General features: G+C 41.3%; 1 long non-coding RNA gene across 2 annotated transcripts in view; it reads right to left on the reverse strand.

Moving 5' to 3' along the window:
• LOC139635144 (uncharacterized) overlaps positions 1 to 20,882 on the reverse strand; it is a 59,485-nt gene that overhangs the window by 19,885 nt on the left and 18,718 nt on the right. The window contains exons 2-3 of one of the 2 annotated variants that reach the window (XR_011694130.1): positions 11,161 to 11,186; positions 3,655 to 3,741 (exon numbers count right to left, since the gene is read on the reverse strand). This is a non-coding gene — a long non-coding RNA (uncharacterized lncRNA). The remainder of the gene's footprint in view (positions 1 to 3,654; positions 3,742 to 11,160; positions 11,187 to 20,882) is intronic. The other variant, XR_011694129.1, reaches the window with a different exon arrangement.

The following is a 20,882-nucleotide window of genomic DNA, read 5'->3' on the forward strand; positions in this document are numbered from 1 at the left end:
ATTACCCTTCTGTTATAGCCTTTATATTTTCCCTTACAGGGATTGAAATTGAACTTAACATTTTCTACATCATCATCATGTTACAATACCACACCAAGATACTTTAAGTAATTCTCATGACTTCTGCAAATCCAAGCCACTGTTATTTATAGCTGTTCCATTATGTAACAATAATCTTGTGTATAATTCCCCTTTCACTGAATTTATGCATCAATTAGCTTAACACCCAGTATTAAATTGGCTGTATTTGGATTGTTTTTGCTGGTTAGTTATTACTAGCCAGCTAAATTGTCTTCCTAATTACTGTAATTAAAGAGCCAATATTACTTTGCTAACTAGTAATTATTTTAAACTTATAAATCATTGCAAAATGTACTAAAATGTACTAAAATCCAAGACCATACATACAACAGACCAAATACTGCCTTATGTGCATGTTTTTGCTTGTTTGTCTTTGTGTCTGATTTGCTGCTTTCAGTAAACACTGGGAGTAGTGTACCTGATGGGAAGCCAGTGAGGGATGTGTCCTTATTGCTGCACTAGCATCTCCATCTGATTAGCCAAGGTCAATTTATTTGCTCCACTGAAACAGTGGACTAGTCTCTACTGTTGGTCATTATGATGGTAATGGTAGCCTGAAGCAGCCGAGTAAAGATCTATGGGGATGATTCTATTGGCAGATCTCTTCAGAAAGAAAAAACAGATCTGACCAAAAAGGTCTACATTATCATTTTATGATGTTACAATACCAGAGCAAGCTACTGTAAATCACACTCCTGACTTCTCCCAGTCCAAGCCACAGTTATTTATAGCTGTTCTATTATGTAAAAACAATCTTGTGCATAATTCCCCCTTCCCTGAATGCAAGAACTTCAAAGGACCTAAACATGGAAATTCAATAAAATTACCAAAACTCTGTGTGTGCAGGAACCTTTTCTCTCTTCAAAATCCCACTGACATTTTTAACTTGTGTCCCTTTTTCATCAGTATCATATCATGCCTCAAGGATGCACAGGACATATCATTGTTTGTTCAATATTTATGACTCTAGCTGCCTTTAAGAAAAAAACATTTCCTGTTAGTCAGTTACTCACAGGCTGAACGTCACCAGCTCCACACAAGAGACCTGAATGAGTCAGGGGCGGTTCGGACATGTCTGAAATAACCCCAAGAAGTTCGAGCATCTGTGGTCGGTTCAGACAGGGCTATAATAACAGCTAAATAGTCCAGCATCTGTGGTTGGTTCATATGTCTGTAAAGCGAGAAAGTCAAGTGTCTGTAGATAGATCCAGAGGTTCAGACGTGTCTTTAATAACAGCAGGGCTCCAGGCTGTCAAGTGTCTTTGCTAAGGACACATTTGGAATAACAGCAGGGCAGTTGAGTTGAGTATCTGTGGTTAGTTCACATGCCTGCGATGACAACGGGACAGTCCAGGGTCTGTGGTTAGTTCACATGCCTGCGATGACAACGGGACAGTCCAGGGTCTGTGGTTAGTTCACATGCCTGCGATGACAACGGGACAGTCCAGGGTCTGTGGTTAGTTCACATGCCTGCGATGACAACGGGACAGTCCAGGGTCTGTGGTTAGTTCACATGCCTGCGATGACAACGGGACAGTCCAGGGTCTGTGGTTAGTTCAGACGTGTGTAATAACAGGTAGACGATTGAATGTCAGTGGCTTCAGATTAGTGGCGTACTCAGGACAAGTAGAGCTAGCAGTGTTTAACCAGTTAAATTAAATGTAACCTTGATTGTTCCCCTTTCTGTAAGTCACTTTTGAAAAAAGCGTCTGCTAAATGACTAAATGTAAATGTAAATGTAAAACTAAAAATAGAGCGACATCAAAGTTGAAGCGATATTTCTCCTCACATCGTTCTGTCCTGTGAAAGAACTGACATCACCTGTTTGTATTCATCTTGTAATTTACTGCCCTTTTGCCACAGCAGGCCGCTTCACTGGCCAGCCATCTTATCTTTCATTTGTCATTTTTATGGGCGTGGCCATTTTTTAGAGGTTTGCACATTGTGGATAATCCTGGGATCTTTCACAGGTGACTAGCTACAGCTGCCCTCTACGCGGCTGTCAGACAGAACACCATTTGCACTGCCCTTGCTGCCATGTTCAGCGCACTGTTCAGGGGAGTCGTGGAGGACAGAGCACTAGCCCTGGTAAAAAGAGGCAGTGGAGCGGTGAGAAGAGTCTGTGGGTGTCCTCAGGTACAGAGAGCAGCTTGAGGAATTTAGACTTGTGAAGGAGTTCTGTTTCCACAGTGACCAGTTTCAGGTCCACCGTCCGTTTACTTTCCGTGCCTGGCTGGATGCCTCGTTTCTATTGGCTGCGCACGTGTTTGTCACAGTGCACATCGGTCAAAGTTCAATCTAGCTGATTTGCGCAAGCTTACTCAGCTGTGCGCTGCGCCGACCAAAGTGCAAACCATTGTGGCGCGACACAAGCCAGTGGAAATAATGGGTTGTTGTTGGCGGTGCTGTTGCTGTGTTCTGTCTGAAAGTAGCTTTACTCAGCTTCCACAGTTCCGAGATCAGTTTTGATATGGCAGTTTTAGACACATGTGCAGATACATGTGGAAACTTTACCAGCGCATTAGAAAATAACAACAATAGTCTACATATTTACAGTATATGGAACATAATAGCCAAGCCTTTTCATTCTGTGCACTCTCTTTTGTATTCATTTCTTGTCCTTTCTGTTAATCAAGTAGCTCTGTGCAGTGAGTTAAAGAAGTTTGAGACACAACACAGGAAAATACAGGATCCTGCAGCTTCACTGTGTCACTGTCAGTTAATGGTAAATATTTATAGTTGAGTTCTTCAGCTTTGCCTTCAGAGTCCACTGGTTCAGACGTGTCTGTGCTAAAAGCGAGGCCGTCGAGTGTGTGATTAGTTAAATCTCATAACGAAGCGGGAGCGAGAATGTTGAGAAAATGAAGTTAGATGCTGGTAAGTTTTATGGAAATGGACAAAACCAAGTTACCATGACAGTCCAGCTTTTACGTGAGCAACAAACATTTTATTGTGAAAAAAGACTTTGCCTAATGTTTGTTCACCCCATAAATATGGTAGCTACACGCTAACATGGCAGCATGACGCAGCAGAATAAATGATCTACAGGGGACAGGCAAAGGCTTCGGACACTGTGACACAGTATTTCCTTTTTCTCTACCTTTATCTTTTCAGATATAAAGAAAAAAAAACACACCTACTCAAACAAGTCGTCAAATACAACACGACCGGCTTCATTTCCTCCATTTACTCATCTCCCTCCATCTTTTCTCGACCTTTTACTCCTCCCATCCTGCTTGTGTGGCTGCCAGTACACATCACTGTCAAAACACACACATCTACACACCCAGATGGAGCTACAAAAGCACTGTGGTTAGGAGGCAAAGTTCACAGAGAGAGGGAGTGGCACCATGGGCCAGAGAAACCCACAAGCGCACACACACACACACACACACACACACACACAGCCTTTCACAACAGGTAGGATCACACTATTCGCCCACACACACATTCTTCTCGTTCCACAGCCAGGTAAACAATTTGGTCCAGAGGACAAAAGCATAAAGAGGTATTAACCACATGTGTGCGCACGTGCACACACACACACAAACAAAGAGATAGAGAGGTTCAGACCTTTGTCCCAGTAGTGTGCCATCCCAGTCCTGTTTGATAATTTGGAGCACATAGGCGTCTGCAGCATACATTAAGTTCCAGTGACACCTGTAAAGACAGAGACCACATTTTTACATAAGGAGCTCCGTGTCTTCACTGCCCTCTGTGATCAGCAGCCAGTCCCACAGGAAAAAATGTTATCTACTTTATACCTTATGTGTTTCTTTATCCAACTGAAACCAGTTCTTAGTCCTTCAGAGTAAGATGCTAGTCTGCTCCTACTGTGAAAATGATCTCACTGTATAAGTAATGAAGGTGTGTTTGGAGAGGAGTGAGTGTGTGTGTCTGTTGGCCTGAGCAGGAGGAAACACAAGTGGAGGTAATTTACTGAACTCGTGTGGAGTGCTTTTGTCTGCAACATCTGCACCTGTCACTATGCTGTGGCCTGAAGTGACCAGCAGCAGCTCGATCAGCTCAGTCACCAATCTCGTATTAACCTGTGAGACTGGGTCGGGTCCAAAACTGATTTAAAGGTGACGTTGGCGTCGAGCTTTGATCAAATACTCCAATAAGACATGTCTTATTTTTCACTGCATGCAAAGACTTAAGACAAAACACAGCTGACCCACTTGTTGCTGTCCGCAGCTTTAATTTTGAGCTATTAAGCTGCTTCCTTCTGTTGAGCAAAGAAGTGTTAGAACTGGAAATGATGTGCAAGAAACCTGAGAGCAGGTTCAGCCACAGATCAGCCACGTGCTGGCGCTGTAATCCAAGCCCAAAAATGCAAATTTCCATTTGCTGAATCATCATAAAACTTGGTACAAAGCTTCTTTAGGAACAGGACAAGTACTAATGAAGAACTGACTGAGTGACGAGTTTGTCATGAGCTGGAACAAGCTAGAGACATGAAACTTGGCACCATGACTAGAAATGATGTGTAAATGCTTCACAAAACATATCACCCAATCAGCCCGATGGTGGCGTTGCACTTATGTTGTTATGCTGCTGCTGCAACGCAACAATTTCCCAGTTTGGGATCATTAAAGTACTTTGATTGATTGATTGATTAACAGGCAAAAAAGTGAAGAATTCCACATCATATCACAAAACCGTTAGTAGTGTGTACAACACACAATGTACAGAAGAACATTTGTCATGTAGGAGTTTGATCATTTAACACATTTATCTACACTGAAAACTGAATGAGCTGTGCTAGCAGAAGGACGACCTCATGTGTGGAGCTGCATGTTTGGTGCCACTCATCCGGTTGTGGAGAAAGCAGACTGCATCCACAGCATCTTCAGGCTACGTCCACACTGCACACTGTTTTTCATCTGACAACAATGTCCAGACGAGTGTTTGAGCTCGGTTTCAGAAACCATCTCTGTCCAAACTAACACACCTGAAAACATATATGTACATGACCGTTCGCATACACTGGGCATGTGCGAGCTGGTGTAAACAGGAAGCAGATTCTGCAGGTCATTAGTTACAGAAAATACTATGAATAAACCCACCACAATTTAACTGTTCTGAGCTGAAAACCCAGTACTAACATTCAAGGCTCTCTTGCTGTCGTATTATTTTCATTACCAGCGCGCAATGAATCTTGGGATATGTTGGGCCATAAAGGATCCACCTGTTGGATCCTTCGCTGCCAAGGAAAAGAAGGTCGTATTTCTCAGCCACATTTGAAGGAGCCTAAGAAACGTGACAGTCTAGTGGTGCTGCTGTGACACAATCAGTTTATGAATGCAGCATCTGAAGAATGTGGCCCCAGGACTGGGACACGCTCATATCTGTGGTGCTTTGTTATATGAACAGGACTAGCGGCAAGTGTTAGCTTAAAGTAGCTTAGAAGGGAGAGATGGGGCAGCAGGCAGAAACACTGAATATATCACATTCACAGGGTTCCTTCAAGGTCTGGTTAAGTTTAAACTAAAACTACTTTGTTATGCTTAAGATGAGATCGTTGTCATGAAAAACCTCAAATTCAGGTTTAGGGTAAATTTTCCCTTTAACCAATATATAACATGTCATGCTTGTATATACAGTGTGAGTAAGTCACTGGTGACATTTTGTAATCCACATGGAGGTATACAGACTGTCAGTTTTAACATCTAAAAAAAAATTCACTTTCTCCTCATCTAATCATTATAAATCCTTCTGGGTGGTGTTGATAGATGAGGGCAGTGTAAAGTCTCTTCCCACCACAGGCTGCTGGTTCCCCACACAGAGTGTGAATGACAGAAGCAGGGTGCACACAGGTCCGCAGAGGGCAACACAGTGGTGCTGTTGTTCCTGTTGCCCTTGGATCCAGAGACATTTATTCACTGGGTTTGAAAGACAAGGACCACAACCAAGAGAGAAAGAGAGAGAGAGAGAGAGAGATCACCTGACTGGCTGAGGAACTACCCTGGCTCAGATGACTCTTAAGCACTATTATCAACTGCAGTGTTAACATGAGGAGAAAGTCAGCATCATCTCACTGGTGGGAAGTGAACGTCAATCATTGCCAATGGCACCACAGTTTTGTTAATGATGTAACTGCAGCACTATGACAAAGCACCTTTTCTGCCAGCCATCTCAGCTGTGTGTGTGTGTGTGTGTGTGTGTGGTTTAATTTCAAGGTGCTGGTTTTGGTACATCCAGAGCACCGTACATCGTGTTCCTGAGTGGAATCTGACAGCAGCTCTGAAGCTGCCAAACAAAGTCAATCCTGGCAACAGCCTGAACCTCTGACTGCCCTGTACACAAACACTACTTCTATCTCTGTGAGGACACTCACATAATGCCTTCCCTGGCCCCTCACTCTAACCGTAACCATGCCTGACCCTAAAACCAAGTCTTAACTCTCAAGCAGCTCTTTGAAGGCCTGTCAGAAAGTCAGGACCAGGATGTCCTCATTATGTAGCATTTACAGGCACACACTGTTGGTGTGTGTGCTGTCAGTGGGGTTACACACACACACACACACACACACACACACATTATGATGTTGAAATGTCTTTTTGCCATTACTTCCTCCCTTCATATAACCAATTTCTCTAAACCTGGGTCACCAATCTCCATAGTGGATTTTCTTCATTTCCCAGGATGCATTTCTAAGCTTTTACCATTTCTTATGAGGTGTCTAAGTAGCAGACCCTTCAGCTGAGTGTTGAAGCCCATGTGAAGGTTCCTCTAATGGCCTCCAGATGCTGGCTGTGCTGAAGTGAAGGGGAAAACCCCAGATTTAGTCCTGAAGTCAAACATACGTTTTCCACAAGTAGTTCAGGTTTCAATACTTGATTTCATCTCTGATATGTGTTGTCATGGTGATACATCTTAAAAGAATAGTGAAATGACAGTTACAGCATCTCTACGGTCTTACCATCATTTACCACCACCTCTCTCCCCCACATCGTTAGACATGGAGGGAAATTCATACATTAGACCCCCATGCTCTTTTAGAAATATGAATACAGGTTTTGCCAACTGAAATCTAATCTATCTAGAAACTTCCAGCTTTGATGTTGCTCTACTGACACTGACCTGCGAGCAATGGTCAACAGAGGTTTTATATAATGGCCAAGTTGAGCCTGTCGGCCACAGTCACATTTGATTGAAGTAGAATTACTGCCTTTTGGTTTCCACCAACCAGTCAAGCTGCAGGTGATAGTATGTTACGGAGATTTCCTGTAATCACTCTGAACACAACAGGCACACAAAACACTGATGGGTTGAGGATGAGAAAGACATATTGTACAAGAGAAGACAAATAGCTTACAGCAGCCAAAAGGACGTGTCCCAGGGACCTTTCACATGATTTCCAGAGACAATAAACTAAACTAGGTTGTCTGCCTCCGCCACTCAGACTTGTTTCAGATTACATCCCTGTTTGCCATAATTGCTGTGTGAAGGCTTGAGTATTGGCTAAGTGTTTTGTGAGGTCACACTGACCTTGACCTTTGACCTTTGACACCCAAAATCTAATCAGTTCACCCTTGAGTCCAAGTGGACATTAATTTCAAATTTCTAGATGTTCCTTGATGGCTTTACTAAGATATTGCCTTCACGAGGCCAAGAATGGGAGGTCACCTTTGTGAGGTCACCACGACCTTGACCTTTGACCACCAAAATTGAATCAGTCTGTCTTTAAGTCAGCAGTGAATTCATGATGAAACTAATGATTCATAATCTCCCATCTCTTCCTGACTTATGGAACACTATGATGTCACAGTGAAGTTGACCTTTGACCGTTTAGATATAAAATGTTATCTCTTCTTCATTTTATCCTATTAGACAACATTTTGTCAAATTTTGTCATAATTAGCATCTGAATTTTAATAAGAAGGTTTGTTAGTCTCTCAGCCAATGACATTAAGTCTTGGTGGCTGCTCATCCCTGCTCAGACATCCTGTCACAGATATACTGTACTGTACTGCTGACAAATAATCTTCTACTATAAAACTCCACAGAAGTAATAAAAAATCTGAAAGGCAACATAGGAATACAAAAACAAATATTACAACCAGTAAGAAAGGGTAAGAAATTACATACTGGTTCCAGTAATGCAGCTATTTTTAGTTTTGAGCTTTCCTTTAAATATCTTCACAATCTGACTGTCGTAAATGAAAGCCTAGTGAGTAATATTTGTATGTAGCAGATAAAAGTCCCCCAGTGAGGGGATTTTCTTGGCCCAATGTGTAATTTCAGACTAGAGGGAAGATTTAGAGACAGAGATGTTTCCATTAAACACCATAGTTTGATATCTGGTCAGCTGACACACAGTCCCTCTCTATGTCTGTCCTCACTGTCTCATCTGCACATGGTGTGTCCTTTTCATAATGACATCAGAGGAGTGTCTTCACTGAAGTGAACACAGCTCTGTCTGGGAGGACTGCTGGTGAATGAATGCATGTGTGTGTGTTTTTTTTTGTGTGTGGGTGTGTGTGTGTGTGTGTGTGTGTGTGTGTGTGTGTGTGTGTTGCTCCAAATCACCACATTACTACTTCCCATGCAGTTGCCAGTTGCCACACTGACACACAGCACAACCACCAGCTTGAATCATACCACAACAGATGAACACTCGTTGGTTTTGTCTAAGTGCTTATAAAGTTACTCCCACTGTCAGGTGCTAAACTACTAGACACTAGGACTAAATGACACTGTTTCCACACTATCTCACTGCTGCTCAGACTTCTCCCACCCCATTGGTTCAGACCTGCAAATCCAAACCCAGTGTTTCTCAGTCTTATGGTGTAAGTGCTTGATGTAAATCTGCAAAACCAACAATCTTACAATCACATTGTGCAGTGATTGGCCAGGTATGAAGATGTGACAATGCAGGGTTTGAATTTCTTTCTCGAGCAGTTTTCATCCTTCAAACACCTGCTGCATCACTTTCTGAGAGAGTGGTATCTGGATGAAGTCCACAGCTCCATCACTGGAGCCACAGTACAGCTCCTCCTACTCCAACTTGAGTTAAAGTACTGGAGTACTTCATTTAAAAAAATACTGAAGTATTCAAAAACACATAGTTTTTAATGTCAACATGTTATTGTGTTGTTCCACATTTTAGAACCTATTGAAACAAACTCCTGACTGATTGACTGACTGACTGACTGACTGACTGTAGAACCTGGAGAATAAAGTGACTACAGATACAAAGACTGAAGACATGACCATAAGAACACAACTGAATCAACAATAGATAATAGATAATACATTTATTTCTAAACCTTCAAACACAGACCTCAGATCAGGTCATGGTCTCTGATGAAGAATCTTCATCTAACGAGGCCTCATTAGGGCACTGACAGGTTCAAACATGACTAACAGTGGAGGAGTTGACTGTGATTGGTTTTTCTGCTGTGATGAACACAGCTTATGGTCTATCAGATTTTCAAAATAAAATTAAATAAAATTAAATATAACGAGAACTTCATGGAAATGCAGCGGTGTCAAAGATGCAACACAATATTTGTCTTAGTGTACAAAATTTGCCTCTGTGTAGTGGAGTAAAAATCGCAAGTTTCCGAATTAATAATGATCAGGTAAAGTACAGATACTCAAGAAATATTTTGAAGTACAGTACTTCATAACTGTCTACTTCTGTCCGCCACTCTATATGATGGTGGGTTTTTCTTTCCCAGCAAATAAACCTTTAGTAGCGGTTCGAGGCCTTGCATCGAGCGTATTCTGGTCCCACATAGAGCTGCTTCATACTGTATGCAAAAGGTATCAAAAGACTCTTACTGCATATCGACACATGTAGTGTAGTCACATAGTTAAATGAAGGGTCACACTGCTTGAATAAAATGCTAATGAAGGTTTGTTTCATCATAAATGGGCAGGCAGTGTAATCACAGCTTACAGTACAGGGGGGCGCTAGAGACCTACTATGCCTCTGCAAAAGTAAAATGTTTACAAAACTCATGTTCTTTCACTTGTGATAATTATGCAACTTATCAATTTACCATGTACAGCAGAAACTCAATTACAATGATAACAATACTTGGATTTTTTTACCTTCACCCTCTGCAGATGAAATATATTAATCTTAACCTCTGTGGCTGCTGTCAGCCGAGGAAAAAAAGTGCTTTACATGGCAACTTCCTCCACATAGCAGCTTCTAGCATTACACAGAAGTAATGAGAACAATGTTCTGAATGAGAAGAATACGTCAATCAAAAAGCGAAATGCTGCATCTTTAAGCAGTGAAGACGATTCAAAGGCAATGAGTCCAGTCTGAGGTCATTTATACACACACGCACAAGACTCCTGCTTCAGCAAACTGATCTTTGAGGATGAATCCTCCAAAACGAGTGCACTTTGACCTCAAAGCCCTGCTCCCCTCACACCCAGTCACATCAGCCTGAGAGGGAGCGACGGACACACCAACAGCAGACACGACTGTTTGATCTTCAAATAACAGACACCAGCAGACAGAACAAGCTACGTTATCTCAGAGTACTCACGGCTATGTTTTTACCCAGCATGCAACACATGGGGAGAGAGCAGTGGGAATAAATACTTCATCAGCCTGTGCCTCTTTCTCCTGTCCTCTCCTCTGTTTTAATCTCCTCTCCTTTCTGCTCTCGACGTCACAGTGTCGCTGCCTCGTACGATCATGAATGAAAAGAGGAACATGACTCACAGTTCGCAGTCCCACTCACAAACCACAGACACACACACACACACACACAGTTCTAAGTAAACCAGTTTTCTTATGTATATGTATGTGGGTGTGTTCGTGTGTATGTGTGTGTGTGTGTGTGTGTGTGTGTGTGTGTGTGTGTGTTTGTGTGTGTGTGTGTGCGCGCGCAGTGTTCCTTTGAAGAGCTGTGTTCACCTGCATGACTGGATGAATCATAGCAACAACAGATAGCAACAACAGAAGAAGATGAGGGATTTGAGGTCAGGGTCTGACCCTCATATCTACACACACACACACACACACACACACACAAACACACACACACATTTAAAGATAAACAGCCGGATGTAGAGAATGGAGACGCAGAAGGGAGAAAATGTAATTACCTGCACTGTGCTGGCTCAAACTCCACCTATAATAAACAAAAGAAACCTTAATTACAAAGTCAAATTGAGTTTGTGTTTGAAAAGAAAGTCAGCCCCATCAACACTATCTGGAGAAAAGCCTCACATGTGGTCATAGTTTCTTCTTAGAATAGCTACTGAGAGCATCCTCCAAAAACACACCACTAAATCTGTCAGCAGCCGTAGTGGCAGATCTTATTGGTGCACACATTTGGACCAGAAGTACCAATAAGCACCAGGCAGGGCGGAGTCTCAGCAACCTGTCAATCATATTACCCAACTTGTTCGTGCAGGAGGACGATGTAATCTGGTATCATAAGTGTAAACAGTAAAACAGGCAGGTTACAGAGCCGCTCAGGGGTGAAACCGGAGCCGCTGCTGTAACACCTGTGGGTCACCTGTCGCTACGTGTAGAACTCAAGTGGCTCAAGGAAGCAGATGAGAGATGACAAGCAGGATGAACATGAAGTGTGTGGTGGGTTACTGTTGCTGCAGCAAACAGGAGAGAGATGATAAGAAACGAGGAGAGAGAGAGATGCAACATAGGTCCCCAGTGCGATGTAAACCAGGGACCTGGGTCAGGCCAGCAGAGCACCACAAGCTCAGGAACACAGCTGGACACTAACAGTCCACACCTCAGTCAGAGACACTTATATCAAAGAACTGATCATGTTGCTTTAAGTAGTCAAAGACTTGATGTTGATGTAGCTCAAAGAGCTTTACAATAAATAATGAAACAGTTCAATAAAATAAGGCCGAAGAGATGGACATTGAAATTAGACAATAGAAAGACAGTGGATAATGAAATGTGTAAATGAAAAAACAGTAGAATAGTTCAATATTAGAGAATTAATCAAAGGCCAAATTAAATAAATAGGTTTTCAGCTTTCATTTAAAAATGTTCACAGAGCCCCATTTCTTATAGTGTCTGGCAGCCTAGTTTTGAAGCATAGTTAAAAAAAAACTGCACTGTTTGTTTTCTTGTACATAAAACAGTATCTAAAAGCCTGGCAGGAGAAAATCTAAGGGCTTGTGAAGGATTACAAACAATAGAGAACCACCAATGTGAGCCGTTCCCAGACCATTGAGAGCTTTATAAACTAACAAAATGACCTTAAAATGTATTCTAGAAGAAGACAGTGGAGTGGAGCTAAAACCCAGGTTTTATAGCATTTATAGCAAATGGTTATTCAGGTGCTGTAAATTTGTCAGAAAAAGGTTCTGCTGTTTGAGGAGGTTCTCAATGAATCCAAGCAGTGATGAGGATTCTGCTAAAAGAGCTGATTCCCCTTAAACACATACTGTATATGAGCATAAATCTTCATTATATCAACAATATAAAACTTCACATTAGGAGGAGGTCATTGCGGTGGAGGGAGCTGTGGCAGTGAAGTGTTGCCATGAGTGTGATCAGCAGTGAACAGTTATAACATCCATGCTATAGACCTGCATGAATGTGATTGGATGTTACAAGCTATGAGTTTGTCATCGTAAAGCATTTTGAAAACTGCTGATCAGCCCATATGAGCATGACTTCAGTGCTTTACCTGAACTAAATCTACACATTCTGGACATTTGACTAGTTGGCTTTGGCAAGTTTAAGCACATTAACTACAAAACCTGTTGTGGATACTTCACAGTTCTGCAGATTATTTTCCAAAAATTCCGAAGCGAACTTCCTGTCAGAAATCGCTTTTACTTTATTTCAGTCTGCTACAAAAACCTGCTTAGGACATACTTCATCAGACTGCACAGAGGCAAATGACTGATTTTTCCAAATGTTTCTTTCTTTTCTGCACTTTTGCTTGTGTTGCTGATATTCAGAAGGTGTGTGCATTAGTTCCTCTGTAAGACTTCACAAACTACAGTTGCATTTTTTTCTGCATAGATCTCCAGTTTCATGTTCTTACTTGTATTTTGCAGAAGTGTCATTCCAGACATACACTGTATAAAATCATACACTTTTCTCATTAACCTAATGTAAACATGTAAATTCTGTTAATGCCAAGTTAATTCTACTTTTGACACAAGAACTTATAAACATGAGTCATTCTAAAGTGAAAGTCTTTTGACTTGAAATGAGTTGAATGAATGAACCACTGAAGGTGAAAGTGTTTAAAGAAACAAATTTGAACAAATATATTAACACACTTCCCAGCATGCATTGCTGAGGAGGCAAAACTCTCCAGAGAAGCTGCTTTTTTGTTGTTTGATGAAAACAAACGTGATGTAAAGTTGCTGTGTGTTTATAGTGCAAAGGTAATAATAATGAAAACAGTGCTCTCCAGGATGAAGATTAGTAAGTCTATCCTACACAGATCATGGTGTATGGTTTTGTGCAGCACGGGCAAACTTGAAAATAAGAAATATTAGTCAACTTAATTTGAAAACTTAAAAACAGAGTTAACTTAAGAAGAAATTACAATTGATATGAATATAATACAGGTTATCTTAATTTGAAATTGTGAGTTGAAATAGTGTGAGAGGTGAAATGCTGCCACTTATGGATGTGGAGAAAGTAGCATGAGCTTACACTTTATACCTTTCAACAACAAATGATCATTAGATAAATATGTTTTTTAACTGAAACAAAGCTCATCTTTTTGAGTTTAGTCACATTTTTAAGGCAGCAATTTAACCTCAGTTTTAAACTGACCACATGAATTAGTTTTACAGTGTAGAGAGACTTTCTGCAGATTATATAATCCATCACACACTCATATCTATAACATAATGTTCTCATAGCAATTTTTATGAAATTACCATCTGATACTGTGGTGGGTGCAGGGACTGTTTTGGGAACTTCAGTCTAAGGAAGCTGAAAGATTAATCGAGCTGGTGAGCAAAATAGCAACAGCTTTGTCAGGAAATCTGACAAAGACCAGCACTGAGCCATTGTGCAAAGAACGTGGTCATTTCTTATATCAAAAGTTCAGCGCTTGACTTTCAAATGTCACATTTCTTATGTGTTTATGTAAAAAAGAGTTTCACATCAGCAGGTGAAAACAACAGCAAGAGTTGTAGCAGCAGCGCTCACTTACAGCTCACATACAGAGTTGACCATACTGAATTCACTTGAAACAAGACCAGGTCTAAACCTGGTATGTCCGCCAATGGTCAAATCCTGATTTTATAACTATGACGTCATCTGACAAAATCACCAAACACATAAATGAAAGACAAAGGCGCCTCACAGTGTATGACTTCCCTATGACTGCTGTAGAGGGCATCGAGAGGAAAACCAACAAGCACCGGTGGAGATGGCTAGAAATTCCCCCAAGCTTTTCTTCAGTGGGCCTTTACATCCTATCAGGGCAACTACAACCTCCCCGTCATCAGTTGTGGAGGAATTCAAGGTGGCGAAATACCAGAGTCCTATGGAGCCTGAGGGACTAGCTGACGAACTGGTAAAGCAAGCAGCCGTCCCAACCCGATCAGGGTGCAAAGGGTGCAGGGTGCAGCTGTAGAGCAGAAACTGAGACATCATCGGCAACTCGGACGGCAAGGCCTTGGCTCTGCACACTTCCAACTGCAAGTGTAAGGAAGACGCAAGACATGATCCAAGCAGAAGTGCAGTCTCGTGAGGAGGAAAAGTTGATGTCAAGAGCAGTGGAGCAAGGGTCCCAGGGCACATGGGATCTACCCAAGCGTAAAATCTCATGGGCAGAGCTGTATAGACTAGAGCCCTTCTGTATTTCCTTCCTCTAGTGATCTGTGTACAATACCCTTCCTTCACCAGCGCAACTGCACACATGGGGGCTGAGGGAGGACCCACACTGCAAGTTATGTGGCCAAAAGGGGACACTGGCACATATACTGTCCAGGTGTAAAACATCCCTAACTCAGAGACAGTATAGGTGGCGCTATGATAAGGTGCTTCTATCTCTTACTGACACCATAGAGCAGGAGAGAGCCAAAGAAGAGGCCAGCTGGCACAGACAGGAAGAAGGCCATCACCTTTATCAGGGAGGGAGCCAGGCCTCTCTCAACCAAAAGACCAAAGCCCAACCTGCTGCAAACCACCAGATCCCAGGAGATGAGCACAGATGTGGGAAGAAGGCTGCAGTTCGTGGAGGTGGTACCCCTCACCCAGATATTGTACTGTGCTCAACTGAAAGCTGGATAATAATTCTAGTTGAGCTGACAGTGCTGTGGGAGGAGAGTTGTGAAGAAGCCCAGGAGAAAAAGGCCTTGAAGTACTAGCTCTTAGTCCAGGACTGCAAGGAAAAAAGATGGCAGGCATGGTTGTTTCCCATGGAGACCAGCTGCAGAGGTTTCTCAGCCAGATCAACATGGCGACATCTGCTCATCACTGCCCCACTCCCCCAGCCCAACCCACTACAGTTCACCTACTGGTCGAACCAATCCTCACCCACCTGCACCAGAGGGGAGCAAACTACATACGCATGCTTTTTATGGATTACAGTTCGGCCTTTAACACCATATCTCCCTCCTTGCTCAACAAAACTCAGGGACAGAAGCTGGGATCAAGACCATGGAACAAGACCACAAAGCACTGTCTAGGGTTTCGCACTCAGCTGAGTGCGCCACACAGCGCCCCTTCCCTGCCCTGCAGGATGTTTACACACAACAGTGCAGAACCAGGGCTAGTTAAGGACCCTGTGACCTGGACCTGGACCATGGCCTGCTGTCAGTGCTGAGGTCAGGAGAGGCAGCCTGAGAACCAACACTGAGATGCATCCTGTCCATATCTATGTGTGTAGTTGTACAGTTTATATTCAATCACATCACACCATCTATACAACATATACTGTATAACACATATATATAATTCATAACACACACGTATGTGTATTTATACTACATTACATGTTTAAATTACATGTATATTGCGTGCTTAGATGACATGCCTAGCTCTGTAAACCTTTCTGCACTTTGTATGTGAAGAACATCTCTGAGCAGAACACAAGAAAGACAGCAGTGAAGTGTGATACATTCCAGGCAACACCTCGAGATTAACCCGCCCTTAAAGTGCCAAGGACTAGGTCCTTTCCCACAGCTGTAAAATAGGCCAATTGCAGCTGGGACCAGGTACCAAACCAGGCCTGGTGTTTACATTTAAAGATACTCAAAGAGCTTTTTGGAGGGAGCAGTGATCAGACCAGATTAACAAGCATAATGGCCCTGGAGAGCCTCACTGGAGCTGCCCCATGGAAATGAATATGAAGATGAGATTAAAAAGGAAAGAGAATCCAACATCACTTTTGGATTGACAGGCTGAGGATAGCCGTGCCACATTGAAATGATGAACACAATCTCTTCTGTACTGCAAATCCCTCACAGTCACACTCACCTCAGATACTATATCTCAAAGCCCCCTCCCTCTGATTACCTCTGCTCTAGAGACTCTTTCAAGAAAACATGTGTCATCTTAAAGTGCCTCAACTTTATTACTTTTCTTATTGTTTTTATGTGTGCATCTGTATTCTTACTTGAATTGGGACTTTTATTGACATTTTATCAGTTACAGTTGAATTCTGCAGGTTGTGTGTCTGTTCTGTTATTAGAGAGAAAAGCTTGATCTCATTGTGATCACCTAAGCACCTGAGGAGCAGGGGTTTCTGTTTTATAGATTTCACCTTATTCACATTTTTTTTGTGTGCTGTGTGAGCCTGAGGCAGCAGCAGACGTTGGTACCATGTCCGCTCCATCAACGGTCGCTGAGGGAGTGCTCAGCGTCTGAACTGAACAACACCGCAAACTAAAAGTCGCATCATAACCGATCTAACAGTCCACGTCAAAGGAGCGGTCATATCTTGATCACTTTATGAGTGGTGAAGGTTTGATTCGTCTGATCATTTACGCCGACAGGAAATGAGAGGGAGAAAAAAAGAGCTGAGCTGACAGGAAATGGTCTGAGGTTTCTCAGTTCTCTGTTCATGACACACATCTCCAACTGGATTCAGTTTCTCCTCCTCCTGATCAGCTTATGTCCAATCATTTGTCAAGAACCCTCTAATTAATCAATCCTCTCTATCCCATTATCCAGATGTTATTCTTCTTCGCACTCATTAATTCTGCCCTAAAAACACACTGCATCTCCCTTTCTACTTAATCCTTGCCACTTTATGTATCAGTATCATTATAATCAGCTAACAACTACATATAAATGTTTGGAAGTCGTGCACTGTTACTAACTATGAAAGAATGCATCTTTCCACATTGGCATTAACATCCACCCTAAAAGAGGATGTCCGACCAAAGATGATTCCCTGGAAAAAAGATAAAGCACGGAACTTCCAGTGTTGTGTAAATTAGATGAATCACAGAAACTGCACCAAGATAGTAACACATCAAAGAATCATCAGCAGCTCTACTAATTTAGATCCATGAGTGCGAGTACATCTTTTGCATATTGGAAAGGTTTGCATATTGTGATTCTTCATAGAAATATTTTGTGAAAATCCAATTCTGCTCTTAATGAATGTTTTCCAATATTCATTTTTTGGTTTACAACTGTTTTATTTAGCTCTTTAAGGAAAAGGTAATAAACAATGTTAAAACATGTATTACACCTTAAGCCTGGTAATGTACAAAACATACGATAAAGAAAAAAGTACTTGAATGAAAAATTAAGCAATACTCAAAAAGTAAAGTTATCAGTCAGATGTTACAGGACCCGTCAGTTTTTATCACTTCTTTTACTCATTCAATGACATTGTTCAAAGCTTTAGGATCTCATGCAAAATTTAGCTCCTAAAAATGGCTGAAATAGGGAAATCCTCAAGACTGTATTTTTAATAAGGCAGATGCTATTTATAACTTGGTAGTTGTAGCCAATAGGGATATTTGCACCCGGTTAAAGATCTCCTGGAACAATTGAATATGCAACATGGGAGAAGTTTGGCAGAGAGGCTTTATTTTGTGGTTAACATTGTGAAAGGGTTCATTTTAACCCAAAGCATGATCTTTTCCTAAACATAACCAATTAATTTTGTTTCCTAAACCTAACCAAACTGTGACTGAAAACGGAACATAATTTCTTTGGCCAATTCATATGTCTCATGTGACTTCCTAAAGGTTGTTTTTTTTTTTTTGCCATAGTGCTTTTAAAAGGCTCCTTATGGTGGCAGATATTTAGAGCACCACCCAGCTTACTAAATGGCACATTGCAACAATTTGCACTGTTGTGTATGCCAATTTTATTTAGGCCTTTTTAGATTTACATTTTCCTTTTGTTGTATGTTTTCTTAAATGTTTTTTCTAAAACTCGGTGGTGCAGCAGCGGCAGAATGTCACCAGGGAGCGGATGGAGAGCTCCACACTGCTGGCATAGCCTCAGGCCTCACCGCCTCAACTGTCCAGGCTAAAACCACAGACTTCAGTGACGTGCTACTGCACTTCAGCCACGTTGGACTGGATCCCTGTTTAGGTGAGGGACTGCTGCATGGGCTGCACAGACGTCACAGCAAAGAAGCCAGCCTTTACATCTATTTCTATTTCTCTCTTGATTAAATGGCTGCAGCAACAGGCCTCACAGCAACTTTGACATTCATCTCAAAAAACCCTCCCACAGACACTCATCTCAAAACACACTTCATTTTTGCTGTGTAGTTAATACTTCCACATATTCATGGTTTTTGTGTTTTCTTTTTAAATCAGAGGGTGTGACCCCTCTGACAGGCTTCTGGTGACACATTACAGACAAGGTTTATTCCCGTCAAAAGCCCGCAGTTATTGTTTTTACAAAAAAAACTTGTAAGCCATTGTTTTACTGCTTCATTTTTCATTGAACAAAAGAAAGACGAGATGAGTTGCCAACTGTAAAATAACATGACACCACGCTGACCTCTGATTCAAAACCAGAGCTCTTATTCTCTCTCTCTCTCAGAGGACACATTAACATTAAAGGCCTATTGATGACACATTAAGCGAGAGAATGACACAGACAGTTAATAATAAAGGTTTATTATTGACACATATGCACACATGCAGGTACTTTTCTTTCTCTGCAGCAGGAAACTGCTGGTGTGGTTTAACCAGTAATTGCAAGTTCGCTGAAGCGAATGTAAGCTCTGTGGACCGTTAGAAATGTTCTGAGAACAAGTTTCAAACTGACAGCAATAAGAGGCACACGTTCCAATCAAAACATCATTAAACAAAGACGAACTGTTCTGTCGGTCGTTTCTCCCTGGCCCTTACATGAGGTCATTTTGTAACAACAACTTCAACGAGAGAATGTCTGAATGAAATAGAGGAGCTTGACGTGATTATTCCAAAAAGATAAGAGCACAGAGTCGACAGCGCATTAATCTAATTGAAAAGACTGGAAATTTCAAATTACAACAGCAAAAAAACAGATCCCTCTACTTAACTAATTGTCATAGGGTATTTTTCATGAGCCAGCTTATGGTTTGTTTTTTTTTTGTTTCTTGTTTTTTGTTCGTCTTTTGTGACACTCAGCCTTGGAATTTAATTTACATTAAATCTACCTTGGGACACCACCCTTTAAAAAGGGAAGTATGGTCAAATTACCCATTCAGTTTAGTAAAATTTGGTTATTGATTGATTGCAATTGACTGATTTAGAATTAACCTAATAACTACAACCTCGATGACCATGTCAATAGTTAGTAAAGGTTGAAGGATTCACTCTTGTGGAACATTACATAGACCAGCAGGTATATTCAAAAGCATTTATTTATAAGCTAACAATAGTACCACAATATCTAAAGAATTATATAAGCCTATACTTGTGTGTTTGTGTGTGTCTATAGGAAAATAGACCACACTAAATGGTTGTCACAATAAAAGATAGCACCTGGGACTGCCGGGCATGTGGGAGAGAAAGAGTGTGTGTTTTTTAAACTCCATATTCTAATTTCTCCAGTTTTTTATCTGACATGTTGATCTCCATCAAAAGATAAATCTGTTTAAGAACCAAAAACCAACCAAAAACCATCTCAAAAAACATCTCAGTGTAGTCAGACAGACAATCAGTCAGACAATCAGAAGAGAGACTCAGAGCCTCTCCTCTAATTGGCTGGCTGTTTTCTGAGTGATCCAATAAAGATATAACAGAAATTTTAGGTAAACACTCAGAGAAACCAAATCTTACAAGCTTGGATGGTGGTTCCAGGTGGGCGGGTTGTGGGGCGTGACTGAGGGTGGTGACTGCTTTGTTGTGACATCACAAAGTTCCAGAAGTCCTGACGGCTGGTTTTAAGGCTCAGTTTCTGAATACAGGCTGTGTGCATTTCTCTGTGGACTGAGGCTTTGACACTTTCACAGTATTAATGTAGAACCTAGACCTGCTTCATATGCACCAATTTATTATAATTTCTATGCAAATAAGTATTGAGATAGTGCTTTACTTTTGTGCAGTACTGTCACTACTGTTATAATCAACAATCAAACTGCTGTTCATTTCACTCTGCTATTTATTCATGTACAATACCAATTTAATAATATTATTTACTACTGTGCAATATAATACACTCAACTCATATTTTAATGCTTTATACTAAATCTTATTTTATTACTGAAAATTATCTGTGTCTTGTATTTCTTTTATGTTGTTTGCCTTTTGCTAATTGAGGAGCAGCCCTCCTAATTTCATTGTATACAGAGCTAACCATGACAATAAAGGCTTTCTATTTCTATTTCTATTCTATTCCATTCTACTAAAAAAAGACAAGAAAGTCTCATTTTATACAACACGGGACCTTTAAGGCCAATCCATGG

Source organism: Trachinotus anak, unplaced genomic scaffold (assembly GCF_046630095.1).
Source record: "Trachinotus anak isolate AG129_WGS33_773 ecotype Australia unplaced genomic scaffold, CSIRO_AGI_Tana_v1 ptg000018l, whole genome shotgun sequence".
NCBI classification, from domain to species: Eukaryota; Metazoa; Chordata; class Actinopteri; order Carangiformes; family Carangidae; genus Trachinotus; species Trachinotus anak.